Consider the following 17766-nt stretch of genomic DNA (forward strand, 5'->3'; position numbering starts at 1 on the left):
TTCTCCCTAATGACAGTTTATTACTAAAATTTTCCCCTCTACTATGCTTTTAGGATGTTTGCTTAAGTACTTTGAAAAAAAAAATCTTAGAGAATGTGCTTTTCAAAGTTTACTCTTATCCCCATTCTTTATTTCTGGGGAAAATAAATGCTTCTCCAAATTATTGATAAATAACTTTCTGAAATCTTTCTGTCATTTTTAACTAACACCAGTAATAAGGTTCTAAAAATCCTTCATATGTGATCCTTTGTTTGATCTTCTGTCTGTATGAGGTACTTCTAGTGTGACAAGGTATGTCTCTTTTTTTTTTTTCTTTTTTGCCTCCAGGGTTGTCACTAGGGCTCAGTGCCTACATTACAAATCTACTGCTCCTGGTGACTGTTTTTTCAATAGGACAGAGAGAAATTGAGAGGGGAGGAGGAGAGAGAAAGATAGACACCTGCAGACCTACTTCACCACCTGTGAAGCAAGCCCCCTGTAGTTGGGGAGCCGGGGGTTGGAAGCAGGATCTTTTCATGGGTCCTTGTGCTTCCTACTATGTGTGCTTAACACAGTGTGCCACCACCCCGACTCCCAAAGTATGTTCTATTCTAGTGGAACTGTTATTTTCAAGTGAATCCTTGAATGAAAAATAACATTGTCACCTGGTAATCCAAGAGTAACCAAGCCTTAAGAATATATAGCATCATAGGTTTTGGCTTTAGCCCATCCAGTGCAGAGTTCTCAATACCAGGGCTAGGAGGAATACAACTGAATTGGTCTGTCAGTTAAACTGTGTAAGGACACAAAAGACGGAGCTGGATGGTACAGTATGGCGCTACCCCACTTAATGCTTCCACAACCATTGGTTAGCATTATTACCTCCAGTGTAGGACCCAAAGCTCTCAGAGATGAAGCATAATGCCTAAGATCTCATAGAACAAATAATCTTTGCCTTTTTTATTCTCTGACTTATTTTCTATATGCAGCATGATGTCTTTGGATGAGAGAGATCTTAATACTGTCATTCCCCTCCCCCCAAATCCTCACAATCTATTTTTTAAAAATTGCCAAAGTTAATAGACATTTGATTTTCTGGACTAGAGGACAAGTTATTGTCAAGTCCTGCTTTCTTTTTTCTTTTTTTAAAGACAGTTCTGGTGGACATGGTGTGGAATTATACCCCTGTTATCTCATAATTTTGTAAATCAATATTAAATATTAAATTTATAATTTAATATTGTAAATCAATATTAAATCACTAACAACAACAACAAAAAAAAAGCCCAGGAGATCTTAAAAGGACGGATTGAGGACGAAGGAAGATGCTGATTTTTTTTTTTTTTTTAAATTAGGGTCTATCCTTTGTTGATATTGGGGCCTCTAAGTTGTCACCTTCTAAATCACCAATGCCAACTTTTGAGTTTTTCTTCCGGATATTACTTGCCAGTGACCAATATAGTAAGCCCCTCTTTCTTCACTGGGATGGTAAATTGGGAGCCCAGCAGTTTGGATTGGCTCTTCCAAATGTTGCTGCTGGACTATGCCACTTTGGTTTCTCTCTTCTAGCTGCTTCTGCACCCCTTCTTTGAATTCAGATGCAGGAGGCACAGAGGCACAAAACAGTTGGAAAGAACTTTGGAATATGGCACAATTTACCAACAGCCATTAGAGGGATGGACCAACAGGTCACGACAATCTCCAAAACCAGGTAGCCTTTGTGTAGAGAGTGAAAGTAGGTGGGAGGGGGAGAAGTCTCTGTCTAGAAGAGAAACAAGACTGGCTGGAATAGACTATCAGTCCATTCATCTTCAGGAACTTATCCCCAGAGCAATGATAGGGAAGTAAACTTTAGAAGTCCTCTGGGTACCTTGTTCAAAGGTGGATTCTTTAAACAAGCCCCTCTCACCGGAACGTGAGATAGAAAAAGAATTGGTTTGCTAATACCACTAATTCAGCAGTTCAGCTAAATGTGAGAGTTCCTGCTGCAGCTGAACTAAAGGTAGTAACCATTTTAATTGCTTCTGTTTATATCCTTGGACTTTTGCTTTTTGCATACATTCTTTTTTTTTTTTTTAAATTCCAATCTCATGGAATGATAGAATATTTGAGTTGAAAAATACTTTAGTGGAGAGCTATAGATCAACATGTTAATTCCATAGAGATGAGCAAACTATAATGGAAGGATGTTCTTATTTAATTCTAGCAGATAAATCTATCTATATCTATCTGTCTATATCTATCTGTTGGGCTGTTGGAAAAGTCTTGCCATATCTATGTTTTCCAATGCAAAAATGCATCATGACTTTTCCAACAACCCAATATATCAGGCATCCCAGGATTAAAAAAATTTTTTTTAAATATTTATTTCCTTTTTGTTGCCCTTGTTTTACTGTTGTAGTTATTATTGTTGTTATTGATGTCGTCATTGTTGGATAGGACAGAGAGAAAGGGAGAGAAGAGGGGGAGACAGAGAGAGGAAGAGAAAGACACCCGCAGACTTGCAGGTGGGGAGCCGGGGGGCTCGAACCGGGATCCTTACGGTAGTCCTTGCGCTTTGCACCACCTGTGCTTAACCCACTGCGCTACCACCCAACTCCTGTATCCCAGGACTTAAGATAATGCAAGCCTCTCTGCTGAGTTAGGTGTGACCTTTGGTTGCTAGAAAAAGGATAAGGCTCTTATTTTTGTTATAATTCTGCATATAGATAGAATCTAAGTCTTAACTCATTTCTGAATTTTGATAAATAGTTAATACTAAAAAAAAAAAGTATCTGCGATAACATATTAGATAGTCTTTAAGGAGGCCTAGTGGAAAGTTCATGGATTTAGGAAAGAATTCATGACTTATTTTTTACACCTGTATGTGTGTGCATTTTTTTCTTTCAGCCATAAAATGTTTATTAACACCTTTGCGCCGTAAGCATAAAACCAGAAACCATCCTTATTCCATTTAGCAATGTGACCTGAAGCACATTTTAGTAAAATGAGAATAACAAGTACCAGTTACCATGCAAGGGTGTAGTCAGGACTGAATGAGTGTGAGATCATGGTGGCGCCCAGGGCAGTGGTTAACAGATTACATACTGGCTAAATAATGTTTTCACTGAGCAAAAGGAAAATCATAAAATTAGAAATTAAATTGTCAAGCAAAGGAAAAAAAACAAAACTAGTCCTACTCGGGTTTCTGTGATTAAACTTAGAACTTCTAGGTTATCTGATCATAAAAATCTTCAGTGACATGCAAGATCACCCTGCCAACAAATGGCAGGTCTAGGATTCTAGGATCTCTCTCTTCTTTCTTTTTTCCTTTCTTTCTCTTTCTTTCTTTCTTTCTTCCTTCCTTCCTTCCTTCCTTCCTTCCTTTCTCCCTTCCTTTCCCCTTTCTTCTCCCAGTTTTCTGTCTGTTTCCTTTTTTTTTTTTATCCAATCCAGCATTGACAAGTTTTATTTTCTTACAAATTATCTCTTGACTGAGTGGCTGTCCTTCTGAATTACTGTTTTCACCATCATTGGTTATGCCTGTACATACACAAATTAGTCTCTTGATTTTTTTTTTTTCTTCTTCCCAGTTTGTGAGTTCCTTAGGATGCAGAATAGGTTGTGGATTTCTCCTCTTTTTTCATAGTATCTGCTTTGGTGACTATAGTGCTCTTACACAGTGGGTCTTCATTAAAGCTCATTGAGCTGACTGCCTTTTTGCCCCCACACCATGGGGTCTAAGTGGCAGGCTCATGGGAACCATCCAGGAGTTTGCAGCTCTTATAAGTCACTTCCTGCTGATTATTCATATTGCTTTTCCAGATGAAACCCCAAGTGCTGTCTAGCAGCCACTCTGGCCCTGAATTTCACAGGAGAGGATTTAGTTGTTCTTATCAGTGAGATAGGCCTGTTTCCTGGTAGGTGAGTAAGAGAAAGCCAGGAGGGAAAGCCAACAGCAGATTGTTTTGTTTGCCTGGGCCTAAAACTCAGTGTTTTTCTCTGTTACTAAAAAAGTCCTCCTTCACCCTTTCATCTTAACATTGCCAGCTGGATTTTGTTGTTGTTGTTTCTTAAGGTAATTAAGAATTGTACATTCATTGAGCCACTGATGCCACTTCCAAGCACATACTTAGAAAATTGTATAAATGCATTTATGGGTAGAGAATCAGTGTTATTATAGAAAAAGATTAGAGACAACCTGGGTGTCCATTGTTGGGAGGACTGATAATGACTTATTAAGTATAATTTGATGAACTCTTATGCACTCATTAAAAGTGGTGGCAGCATTTATCTTTGCAAACGTGAAAAAAATGTAAATATTGAATTTATATATGTGCATGTGGTATATATCAAGTACATGTAAATTGGAAGACACAAATTAATATGTATAGTATGACATTATTTTAAAAAATGATGACATGGGTACACATGTATGTTTAAAGGAAAACAGTGAAGCAATAAACACAAACATAGCAACAGGAATTATTTCTGGTTAGCACAAGCATAAGCAGACAGTCTGTACCTTTTTTTTGTTTTACATGATTGTAGTTTTGCTATAATCCTGTCATGTTTTCAAGAACAGTAAAAGCAGTTATAATGTAAGAGAGTAGTTACATATGTCACAGGACCAGCAAACAGGCCAAGATCCCTGGCTTTGTGGGTAGGTAAAAATGAGAATCTTAATAACTTGATAGATCCAAGTTTTCCCTTGTGGCATAACTTGTGGGCCTCCATGGCTGATCAAAGCTGAAGTTCTATCTTAACCCAGGTGATTACCTGGACCCTACTGGACTGACCAGAGGATTTTCCTGATTTAGTCTCCATTAGGCTCGAGGCACTCTTCCATCATCTCTATAGTAATGTATCATTCTTTCTTGGTTGGGCTTTGAAGGCGTCAATCATAAAAGTTGGAAAATACAAACCTTCTTTTGTTGAGCTCTCATTGTATGCATATAGAATTCCTGTGTTATAACTTTACATACATTGTCATGCATATTTTATTAATTAATACTAGGGAGGTATTATTAGTCTTACTTTATAGTTGTAATAATCACAGTTCATAAAGGTTGAGTTGCTGGGGCTCAGTGCCAGCATTAGGTATCCACCGTTCTTGGCAGCAATTATTTTTCCTTTTTTTTTTCCCTTCTTTTATTTGATAAGATAGAAGTTGATAGGAGAGGGAGGAGATAGAGAGCGAGGAGAAAGAGAGACACCTACAGACCTACTTCATCTCTTATGAAGTGTCCCAGCTACAGGTGGGGAGCAGGACTCGAACCCTGGTCCTTGCACACAGTATTATGTGTGCCACCGCCTGGACCCATTAGATAATTCTTTATTTAATGACACCAACAATTGGAATTTATTTTTGTTCTATCCTGTCACTGGTCTAGGATATTGTATTCTTACTTTTTAAAAAAGTTTATTTATTTACCAGAACACTGCTTTGCCCTGGCTTATGGTGGTGCCAGGGATTAAACTTGGGAGCTCAGAGCCTCAGACACGAAAGCCCTTTGCAAAATGTAACTATTATGCTACCTCCCCAGCCCTGCATTCTTACTTTTGCTAGCAGGATTTCTTCTTCTTCTTTTTTTTAAATTTCCATTGACAGATTTCTTTCCATTAACAGATTTATTGGGATATAATTCATCTACTATATGATGTGTCCTTTTTAAGTATGCTACTAAAGATTTTTTAATATATTCACAAGATTGTTTAGTCATCAGTACAGTCCATTTCAGAACTTTTTATTCCCTCCAAAGATATCTGTATACCCATTAAAGGCACTCTGATACTCAACCCCCATTTAACCCCTCTGCCTAAGGAGTTTCTACTTTCTGTATTTCTGTATGTGTCTGTTGAGGGCATTTCATATAAAAAGAATCATACAAAAAGTGGTTGTGTGTGATAGCCTTTTTTTTTTTCCATAAAGCTGGTCCATGTGGTATCACCTATCAGTACTTGGTTTTCCTTGTTTTTCAATAGCTAGGTCATGCCCCTTTAACTTGTAAAATACAGCTGTTAATTGTATATCCACAAAATTATGCAGCCACCAACACTATCTAATGCCATACATATATAGATATAGATATATTCAACTTTAGTATCACTTATTGAGGAAATGTTGATTTTTTTTCAAGATTGTTGTTCCCATGGTGCATTTCCACATTTCCCTAAAATAGGTGTCAGTATATCTCACCTTCTACCAAACCTTCCTCCTCATTCACCATAGGGGCTAAGATCTACACCCTCCATTAACACTTCTCCCTCCCCCCCTTCTGAGATCTGATGGACTAACAGGATTTTTTAAATGTCTAGAATGCAGTGTGATCTGAGGAAGTTGCCTGATGCCCAGAATTCCCACCAAAACTCTAATGACTCACAGAGGCCTTAGGTCTCTGTTGGAGTGTATATTTGTTACACATTAACCTCTCAGATCCCATTAATAATTTAGCATAGATTAACTGATTAGATTATCTGCCCTGAGAATTGGGTCCAAATGGCATGATAGAGGGAGAGCCACTGAGCAGACCTCCAAGGGGCCTTTAAGTAAACAATCCTGGGATAGTTGGAGAGTTCCAGGCAGTGTCAGAAGCTTTGGCTGACCTCACAGCCTTGCCTGGGCCCAGTAGGTCAGTGGTGGTTGTCTAATTAGTGGTTTCTGGAGGAGCTGACCTGCCTCCATTTCCCCTACACTTTCCATGTTGTCAGATCCTTCCTTTCCCAGTTTGTGATGTAACTGCAGGCAACATTTACAGCACCATGTTCTGGGTAATGTGGAAGCATGTTACAGATTATTTCATTTATTCCTGGAACAGCTACTTGGGAGAAAGATGCTCCAGTTATTTCCATTTTGCACTCTGAGAGGTGAATGAACTTGTCTGGAGTGTGTAAAGTAATAGCTGGCACTCCACCCAGGACTAACCCCAATCTTTAAAGATAGTTTCTGCAATTGGGAGGGGGGTTATTGTTTGACTTAATTGCCTTTCATTTCCTCCTTTTTGTTCCTCATCAATCTCTGTATCTCTCCCCCTTTTCCATACTCTTTAATGACTTCTAGTCTAATAAGTATTCAATATAAGCAATGACCTCTAAATCATTTATAAATTATTAGATCATTACCATTTACTTGAATATTTGAGAGAATTGCTTCAGTTTTATCTTCTTTGTAGCATTTTAATTTTGTTTTATTTATTTATTTATTGCCTCCAGGGTTGTCTCTGGGGCTTAGTGCCTGCATTATGAATCCACTGCTGGAGGCCATTTTATTCCATTTTTTAAATTGGACAGGACAGAGATAACTTGAGAGAGGAGAGGGAAGATAAAGAAGGGGAGAGAGAAAGATAGACACCTGCAGACCTGTCTTCACAGCTTGCAAAGCGACCCCCTGCAGGTGGGGAGCAAGGGCTTGAGCTGGGATCCCTGAGCAGGTTCTTTTGCTTCTTACTATGTGCATTTAACATGGTGTGCTACCACCAGGCCCCCTTCTTTGTGGCATTTATAGAAAATAGAACTTACTTTAAATTGGTATCAGTTCAATTCTCCAATGGAATCATTAAACATGAGAGAAAAAAAGGAACTTCTAATACAGAAACCATTTCTTCTTTCATTTGTTCTCCTTTATTTACCTTTCATTGTGCTTATGTGTATGTGAATGTGTGTGCCATTGCCAGGGCTTCACTGTTCTAATTTTTTCATTTAGTCAGAGACAGACAGAGGGAGCAAAAGATACCACAGCACTGAAGCTTCACCTAATGGAGTTGTGACCAGACACAAACCTTCTTGTTTCCATTTTATCTTGTGCTATTATATATTCAAGAATGCATAAAAGTAGAAGCATCCATATAATGAGCCACCACAAATCAACTATCTACATATAGCAATGCTTAATTCTTTTTCACATTTGCTTATTTTTCCAGAAAATGTTGATTCCAGGCACTTTCTCAACGTATATTCCAAAATACATCTCTGAGAAAGAGGATATTTTCTTACCTATTTATTTATGCTGGAAGTATGTTAATTCCTGGTGTGATAACATGATAATTATTCCTTCATATCACCTAAACAGAAGCTGTATAAACTATTCCTAATTGTCCTCCAATGCTTCTTTAAAAATAATTTTTGACAGATTTTGATCTAAATATGACCCCTACATGGAAGGTGGTTGGCAGATCTTTTAACTAACTTTTCACATTGTTGTCATTTATCACTTTGTTAAAAATCACTGATTTTGTATTAGTTTTAGTTTTATTTCACTCAGTCCTTTCCTCTGCCTTTCACTTTTTTTTGATGATAACAATGAATCAAAGAGTAAAGGAAATGAAACTGAAGGAAAAAAAAAAAAAGCAAGACAGAGGGAGATATTTGTAGCAATTTGAAAAAGTAAAGCCACCTCTCAAACTCCAAGCAGGTAGAAAGAACAAAACCTCCAGGAATTGAGACACTTAGCAGAGTGTTTTCATTGAGCACAAAAGATAGCATAGTGAGGTTGTTTTCTTTCCTTTTGTGTTGAGTTTCTTGATAGACCTTATTTTTCCTCTGTCAATAGAAAGATGCTCAATTTTCAGTTTTTACTAAGACTACCTTGTATTCCATTCAATGGTTTCACTTGCCAGTACTTTGAAGCAGAGAAGAAGCAGTTTTCAGATGGGAATATAAAGTGGCAAGTTTGGTTTGGGTCTGAAATTAGGGGTTATTGATGTGAGACAAACTTTTCTGTTCCTTTTCACCTAACGACTGCCTGCTTTGCCTTCCATCCCAAATCAGGCCTTTACCCTGTCAGCTGTTATCACATCTTGGTTATTTCTGTTACATTGTTTTGGAAACTTGATCTCTGATGAATAAAAAAAAGAGTGATACAGATGCTTGTAAATCTATTAATCTCCCCAGCAACTTCCTGCAATGGGTAAAGCTGTCTATCCTGGGAATATTTATCCCCTAGCTAGGGAAATGCACAGAGGTGAATGTCCTACACCCCAGAAGTCCCAGGTTCAACTCCAGACACCACACAGTATGCCAGAGCTGAACAGTCTCTATCTCTTTTTGCTTCCTCTTAGGAAAAGGAAAAAAAAAGTTTGTTTAGCCCCTTTGAAGCAGGGGACTGTGGTCAAGAGTTTAGGCTGGGGCCAGGTGGTAGCACACCTGGTTGAGCACACATGTTACATACAATGCACAAGGACCCAGGTTCGAGCCACCTGCAGGGAGAATGCTTTGCAAATGGTAAAGCAGTGCTGCAGGTGTCTCTCTGTCTCTCTTCCTCTCTATCATTCCCTTCCCCCTCGATTTTTGGCTGCCTCAATCCAAAAAATAAGTAAAGATAATAATAAGTAAAAAAAAAAAAGTTTAGGCTGATAGGATGGGATTATTTGAGATAAACCTAAGAGCCCTTGGAGACCTCGCACCTAAATGGGTTGTCTTTTTTGAAGTAAAATATGTAGTTTTTATTTTCTCTTCATTTAAGGTAGATGATAATTCCACTTATTAAATAATGTGTTATTTTATCATGCAGTTGGGATTTAAATTCTTATATGTCTGTCTGCCAGGTTAGGTTCTTAATGATAACTGGCTCATTACAGAGTTTCTATTGTAGTTATTTATGAATGACAAAAGGATACTCTTGTTGACACAAGACTTTGTTTAGTCATTTTGTATGACTGAAGATCATTAAAAAATATGAGGCATTCTGAACATCACAAGAAGGAACATGAGGGAATGGAAGATGTAATGGCTTATTTACATGTAGCGGGGGACTTTGAGAAGGAGCAAAATCAAATGAGGACACATGTTGGCAAAAAATTCCTTTTCTAGTATACAGTTCTGCATGCTTGGGCTAATGCATGTAGTTAGTTAATGTTCTCACCATTGAATTCAAGAGACAGAACGGTTCCTGGTGTCCTTTGGAGGCAATCTTACTTTCTCTCTGCAGTTTGGACTTTTCCAGAATGTCATAGAATCACTGAGCTGGGCCAGGTGGTGATACATATGGTTGAGTGCATACATTACCATGCATAAGGACCCAGGTTCAAGCCCCACTCCCCATCTGCAGGGGTAAATCTTCATGAATGGTGAAGCAGTGCTGCAGGTTCGCTTTCTCTCCCTCTATGTCTCTTGACTCAATTTCTTTCTGTCTCTATCCAAAATAAATCTAAAGGAAAAAAGAAACACTGAGCATAGTTTATTTGAGGTTTAGTAACATTATTGTCTGGAGGGTTGGGTTGGGTGGTAGTGCACCGAGTTAAAGGCACATAGTACGAAGCCAAGGACCCGCGCAAGGATCTGGATTCTAGCCTTTGGCTCTCCACCTACAGGGGGGTTGCTTCACAAGTTGTGAAGCAGGTCTGCAAGTGTCTGTCTTTTTCACTCTCTACCTCCCTCTCCCCTCTCAATTTCCCTTTCTTCTATCCAAAAAAGTAAAAAAAAAAAAAAAAAAAAAAAGGCCACAGGAGCAGTGTACCCCAGCAATAACCCTGGAGGCAAATAAATAACATTATTGTTTGTATGAGTAATTCATACTTTAAAGAAAATTTGTCAAGACTGGCACACCCAGTCAAACACACACAGTACTAAGCACCAGGATCCATGCAAGGATGAAGGATGCAGGTTTGAGCCTCTGCTCCTCATCTGCAGGGGAGATGCTTCAGAAGCAGGAGCAGTGAAGCAGGTCTGCAGTGTCTGTCTTTCTCTCTCCCTCTATCTTTCCCTTCCCTCTTAATTTCTCTCTACTATTGAATAAAATGGGGTGGGGGGAAAGTCAGCAGGAGCAGTGGATTTGCAGTGCAGGCACTGAGCTCCAGTGATAATCCTGGAGGCAAAGAGAGAAAGAAAGAAAGGAAGGAAGGAAGGAAGGAAGGAAGGAAGGAAGGAAGGAAGGAAGGAAGGAAGGAAGGAAGGAAGGAAGAAAGGGAGGAAGGAAGAAAGAAAGAGAAAGAAAGAAAGAAAGGAAGAAAGAAAGAAAAATAAAGAAGGAAAGAAAAAAATTTTTTACAGTTATATAAAAAGTCACTAAAAACAATCCTTACAGACTTCACCTCAGTTTATATTTCAGTCAGATAAATACCTAGAGGTGAGATTATTTGGTTACACAGTAAATGTATGTTTAATTTCTCAAGAAATAGTTTATTTCTCGGGGTAACTATAATATATCTGTAGTCTCACCAAAAGGGCATCACAGTTCTAGACTAATGATGTTGATGATTTCTTCAAGCACTTATTTTCTATCTATATATCTTCTTAGAAGAAGCATCTGTTCAAATATTTTGCCTATTTAAAAAACTAAAACGTTTCTTAGTCACTGGAGTGTGAGAATACTTTATATGTTCTGTAGATAAGCCCTTTATCGGAGATGTAGTTTGCAAGTGTTTTCTTATGATGTCATACCTTTTCATTCTTTTAACTTGTAGATTATTTTATACATGGCTTCCTTAATTTCTTACAGTCTTGTTATGCACAGTGGGATCCACTGGATAAAGCATAATAAACAGTACAGTTCAGTCATGTGGATGCTGAGTCTTTTTGGTCAGTGACAGATCATATTATAGCTGTGATCCTAGTAGTCTGTACCATAGCCTTGGTGTTGAGGAGGCTATCCCATCTAAATTTGTGTAATTTCTTTCTATGACATTTGCAAAATGACAAAATCACCTAGTGACATATTTCTTGGAATCCATTTGAATCATTGAAGCAATGTGTTACTGTGTAGAGTTTGTCTAAGATGGGTACAGAGAGATAGACTAGGATAAGCTTATTTTGGACTAACTATTTAGAATTATTATCTATGTTGGCAGAAAGGGTGAATGGTATTGTTGCTATTTTGAGTTGGTATCCAGAAACACAACCCTCAATTTCAAGCCAGTGTAATTTTTGAAAGGAGTGGCTTAGGGATGAAAACAGTTGCAAAGAAGACCTGGTTTCCTATGAGCACAACTGTAATCTTTCGCACATGTGTGCATACAGGAGAAAAAGTCAGAGGACAGTGAAACAGACTTAGAAGAGACCTGTAGTGGAACACCTGACTCTGTAGTCATCCACTGTTCTGAATTCTCCTGGGAAAGAGGAATGAAAGGTGTGACTTCATTATTTCCCACAGCTCCTTCTCTATGTTTTAAGGGTTTTCAAAAGTAACTGTTTATATACCACTTTCTGCCTTTTAGGCCCATTTCCTAACCTCTACATTCAATGCTACCTTATTTGGTTGTTTATTTATCTGTTACTGCTAGGGCTGTTGCTGGGGCTTGGTGCCTGCACTAATGAAGCCATTGCTCCTGGTAGCCATCTTTATTCCATAGTTGGTGATGATGTTGCTATTATTATTGTTGCTGTTGTTGGGTAGGACAGAGAGAAATGGAGGAAGGAGGGGAAGACAGGGAGAAAGACACTTGCAGACCTACTTCAGGGAAATGACCCCTCCCCTGTCCCGCCCTGCCCTGCAAGTGGGGAGTGGGGGGCTTGAACCGGCATCCATGCATTTTGCACTAAATTCATTTAGGGCATTAAGTTGTCACAGCAAGAGCTGAATATGCAGCAGTAAAACATCAGAGTTGGATCAGAGTGCTGGGGATAAGGTGGCCTGTATGCTTGGGAAGGTCTCCATAGTAATCAGGTGTAACATGCACTAAGAATATTAATTTCTATGGTAACTGGAAATGGATGTCAGGAAGTGAAAGGTTTTTTTCTAGGCCCTGCTGTATATAAATTGGTTCACATTTGCCTATAAACAAGGAGATTTGTGCATCAAAGGAATGTGAAAGATATGCTTCCTAGGAGTTGCTTGGAAACCCTTTTAAAGAGCTCCAATTCTTTCAACTCTGGTATGGGAGTGATACCTAGTCCCACTGTAGACTTCATATTTAGTCTCAGGGCCACCCACGAGCAGCAGTGAAATGTCTGATAGCAAATCTTGGAATTACTTCTAGCAGCCTTCAAAGGGTACTTGTCCCTAGTAGTTAATCACCACAACTGACACTCTTAGAGCACTTGTAGTGAAAGAACCCGGTCCTCTTCCAGCACTTAATGTATATTGTCATTTAGTACTCTCCTCCACCGTACTAGGGAAGGACAGTGTTGTACCCATTTCACAAATGAATAAACTGAGGCACAAAGAATTTAATTGATTTGCCAAAAATCATACATGCTGAATGCAGAGATCATAAGATCTGAATATGAATCTCTGACTCCCAAGTCCAGATTCTTTTCTGTTGCCTTCTACATTCACTCTATAAACACTTCACGCCTAAGAGTTCATGGTCCTATACAGAAGACTGTAGGCCCATGTACCCCCCCCCCCTTTCTGAAACATGACTACAGTCATATCCCTGAATTTACCTCATTTATGAATTGAGGTAATTTTCCCTACCATATACCACTGCTGAGAAAAATAATCAAGTTGATCAGAGAGCCTGTCAGAGAGGGAAGCACCAGCCAAATTGAACCAAATTTCACCATAGTTGAAGTGTTCAGGGTGAACCTCTGTGAATGAGGAAGTACAGCAGCCCTTTGGTGGTGCCCCAGTTTGTAGAGATGAGTCAACAAACTTAACTCCCCACTTTGCTTGGGGCATAAACACCAGCTCTCCTTGAATTCCAAGAGGCTTTCTTCCTAGGGTGTCTCCTCTCCTAAGCAGAGACACTAACTTAGCAGAGCCCCACTATACACTCATCTCCTTCATAGTCTGTTTCCAGAGATGTTTTATCCTGTATCACCTGTTCCCCTGCGTTGACCATGAGCCCGGTAAGTTTGCTAATTATATGGCTAAATAATAAAGGCAAACTGGTTTCCTTTGAGCAAGACTTCTCAAAGCTTTTAAAATGCTGATGTGAATGGAGGAGTGGCAATATGATTTGGGACTAATATGCACAAACCATTTTTCACACTATTCAGAAAGGTTCTGGCGGGAAAGACAGAGAAAGAGAGACTTAGCAAAATCCTTTCTGCCACTGCCCTTTGCACTCCTTTCCTGTCAGCATAGCATAAGAGCACTGGGAGACTCAAACTGCTCTGCCCCACCCCCCAAAGCCCACAGCTCCTAGCAGGAGATGCCTCTGGGCACATTATTCTGGTAAGCATACAGGATTCACTGTTGTTTGTAAAGTTAGTAAACTGATGACCTTTCAAACTTAGAGATTTAAAAAAATAATAATTTATACACGTCAGAGCTTTAGACATACGAAAGAGCTCCTTCCCCCCTATGCACCTCTTAGCTCTCTTTATTATCAGTGCTCTTTATTATTAGACTGTTGATTGGTTTTATGCCATTCACTGGTTCTAGTTTTATCCTTTGTGCTTATTTGTCTCTTGTCCTCTGATCCCAATAGACTTTGTTTCTCCTAACCTGAGGCTCTTCTTTAAATTAACTCTGAGTGTACCTGATTAGAGCTGATCTCAACAGTGACTAAAACAAAGAGTAGTGGGAGAATGGCCCTAGTTCCACCCACTCCCACCCCCTTTGTATCAGTTGTTGGAGCCATTTGAGAGGGGGAAGTGTTGGTGGTGTTTGTTTATATCCACTTACATTTCCATCTCATGTGCTTGTCACCTACACTGGAAGTTCTGAAGGGAGCAGAGACTGGCCTTTCCTGCCTTTCATTCATGAACTCCTCTCCTTACTCCTTCCCTTACTCCTTTCTCTGCCTCCTTTCCTTCTAGTTCTTTCTAAAATAGAAATTTTCTTCCTTTAGATACCCTAATCTGGACATACTAATTTGGGAAGAAGAAACACTTTCTATACTACAAGTAAAAAGTATAACATCTAATCATTTATTATTTATAATTAATATTTATTATCAATATTTATAATAGGCCCTCCCTGTGTGCCATTCTCTGCACTGAGTTTTTTTTTTTTTTAATGGGTTATCTCTTATCACCCATCTCTTCTAGATGAGAAAACAGAGGTGATGAGGCAGGGAATAGCCCGTGAATAGGCACCTAGAGAGGCACTAGGAAGGAACTTAAACCAGGGCTGCCTTGGCTCCAGAATCCAAGTGTGAAATCACTGATGATTCCTCTCCAGCTGCCCCTGTATATCACGTTCTCATGGAACAGAGAGGGAGGGCCATTCACTGCTGAGTCCTCCCCCCACACAATGCTATGATTTCTTTGCCCAGTTAGACCATGAGGTCACAAGGTGACTTAGTGCCTTAAGAAAATTCAGTTAAATTTTGATAAACCTTATAAAAATAGCAAACAATAATTAACTTCCCATATGTTAATGTTAACATTTAACTTTCTTTAGCCCTATCCTTCAGTTGGACACTATTCAATGAGTAACTGTCAAATAACAAGGTGTGGACTTTTTTTTTTCCAAAAAGAATTCCAATTATGTAGAAATGCACATTTTATTACATGGAAATGTGAAATAGAGCTCACATAAAACTTTTTTAAAAGTCAAATGTTAAAATATTCAGCTGTGAAGTTTTCTGATAATTTTTATAATATTTTAGTGAAGTGTTCCTAAATTTTATTTTTGTTTTTTTGTTGTTTATTTCAATCTACTTACTCCAGAACCTTGCACAAAAATAGATGTAGGTGCTCAAGAAATAGTTTTGAAATTTCAATTTATAACTTACAAGGGATTTTCTGCATGTCTTTATTTAGTTCTCAAAATTACCTTAAGAGGGAGGCAACTATCTATATACTCATATAAGAAGTCAGGAGACCTCTTACTATATTTAAGGATATAAATAGCTAAGATCTCTGAAATTATTGTAAGCCAGAAAATTATTTTTGAGCACTGCTTGTACTTTATTACAAATGTTTCCTTCTAATCCTAAATCAACTTATGACTTTGTGACTGGTAAAAATGGAGCCTCCCCCCAAAAATATATATATATTTATTTGTTCTTTCGTATGTGCTAGGCACTTAGTATGCTTTATCTCCAAGTAATTCTGTAGCAACTCAGTGAAATAGGTAGTGTTCTCACTTCATTTTATAGTGGGAAAACAGGGAGAGAGGAATCAGCTATTTGCACAAGGTCAAATAGGGCTAGAAGCCTTCTTTCAGAGGATGAGATCTTAGAACACTGACTGCGCTGTTAGAAGCATTACTGATTTCCCTTTGTAGCCATTAAGGCCAAAACAGTTGTAAAAGCCAACATTAACTCACATTATTGGGATAAAATGTTACAAACTGTAGTTGTGCCCATGATAGGACATTAGAAAGAACACAGCTGCCAGTTAGAGCTTTTTAACATTCCTCAATTTGTTTACATGTTCACAAGAGGGTTCGAATTGCAAACTGTTATTACACCTTTCTCTGCGTGGAATTACAGTTGACTTATGGAGGTTACCACATGCTTTTAAAATTAAGTCTTTTTAAAAAATATTTTTTAGAACAACATTGGAGCAAAAAGCCTAGAGAATTCCCACATGTCCCTTGCTGCTATATTTGCATAGTCTACCTCACCCCTGTCAATATCCCCATCAGTGGGTATTTCTGTTATAATTGATAATCCTACAGTAAGGCTTCATAATCATCCCAGAATGTGTAGTTGACTTTTGGGTTTGCTCTTGTCATACACATTCTATGTAACTGGGCTAATGTATAATGTCATGCCAGGGCAGGGGTAGATAGCATAATGATTATGCAAAGAGACTCATGTCTGAGGCTCCAAAGTCCCAGGTTCAATCCCCCATACCACCATAAGCCAGAGCTGAGCAGTGCTGTGGTTAAAAAAATAAAATAAAATTGTATAATGTCATGTCTTCACAACTATAGTCATACAGAGTCATTTCATTGTCCCTCTATCTGTGTTCTGCCTATTCACCTCTTCCCAGGAAACTTTTGATTTTTTTTCCTTTTCTTTTTTTTTTTATATTTTATTTATTTATTTATTTATTTTTCCTTTTGTTGCCCTTGTTGTTTAACATTGTTGTGGTTATTGATGTCGTTGTTGTTGGAGAGGACAGACAGAAATGGAGAGAGGAAGGGAAGACAGAGAGGGGGAGAGAAAGATAGACACCTGCAGACCTGCTTCACCGCCTGTGAAGGGACTCCCCTGCAGGTGATGTCATACAGTTTAGAGCATATTCCCATGTGTTGGGTAGGGTTAGACAGCATATGCAAAGTTATGCAAATAAATAGTTATGCGAAGACGCTTCCATGCCTGAGGCTCTGAAGTCCCAGGTTCAATCTCTACCTCCCATACATACCACCATAAGCCAGAGCTGATCAGTGCCCTGGTGAAAAAACAAAACAAATCAACAAAATAAATAATAAATAAACAAAAAAGCCTATCAGTATCCAAGTTTGTCATCTTTTGTTAATTTTTCACTTTACTATTATAATAAAGTTTATCAGTGTTTTATAAAATGAAAAGCTAACCAGTTCATAGGAATACTGAACAAGTTTAAGCACAGGTGTATCTCATAACATGGTACCAAAATAGGTGGAAGCAAAAGCTGCCTGAATTGAAAGGAAAATAGATAATTTAATAGTGATAGCTAGAAACTTCAGTAATCTATAGTCAATAATACATAGAACATCTAAGAAGATTTTTAAAAGAAATGAAAGACTTGGGGACTAGGCTGTAGTGCAGCTCGTTAAGCCCACACATGGCATGAAGCACACGGACCGGATCCTGGTTCAAGTCTCCGGCTCCCCACCTGCAAGGTGGGTTGCTTCACAAGAGGTAAAGCAGGTCTGCAGGTGTCTATCTTTCTCTCCCCCTCTGTCTTCCCCTCCTCTTTCCATTTCTCTTTGTCCTATACAACAACAGCAATAACAATAATAATAAGGGCAACAAAATGGAAAAAAATGGCCTCCAGGATTAGTAGTGCAGGCACTGAGCCCTAGTGTTAACCCTAGAAGGAAAAAAA

At 38.6% G+C, this 17766-nt stretch overlaps 1 protein-coding gene across 4 annotated transcripts in view; it reads left to right on the forward strand.

The window, feature by feature from the left end:
• The window catches only part of ADAMTS9 (ADAM metallopeptidase with thrombospondin type 1 motif 9), a 196666-nt gene that overhangs the window by 9790 nt on the left and 169110 nt on the right, over positions 1 to 17766 (forward strand). The window lies entirely within an intron of this gene.

This window comes from Erinaceus europaeus, chromosome 12 (genome assembly GCF_950295315.1).
Source record: "Erinaceus europaeus chromosome 12, mEriEur2.1, whole genome shotgun sequence".
NCBI lineage: Eukaryota > Metazoa > Chordata > Mammalia > Eulipotyphla > Erinaceidae > Erinaceus > Erinaceus europaeus.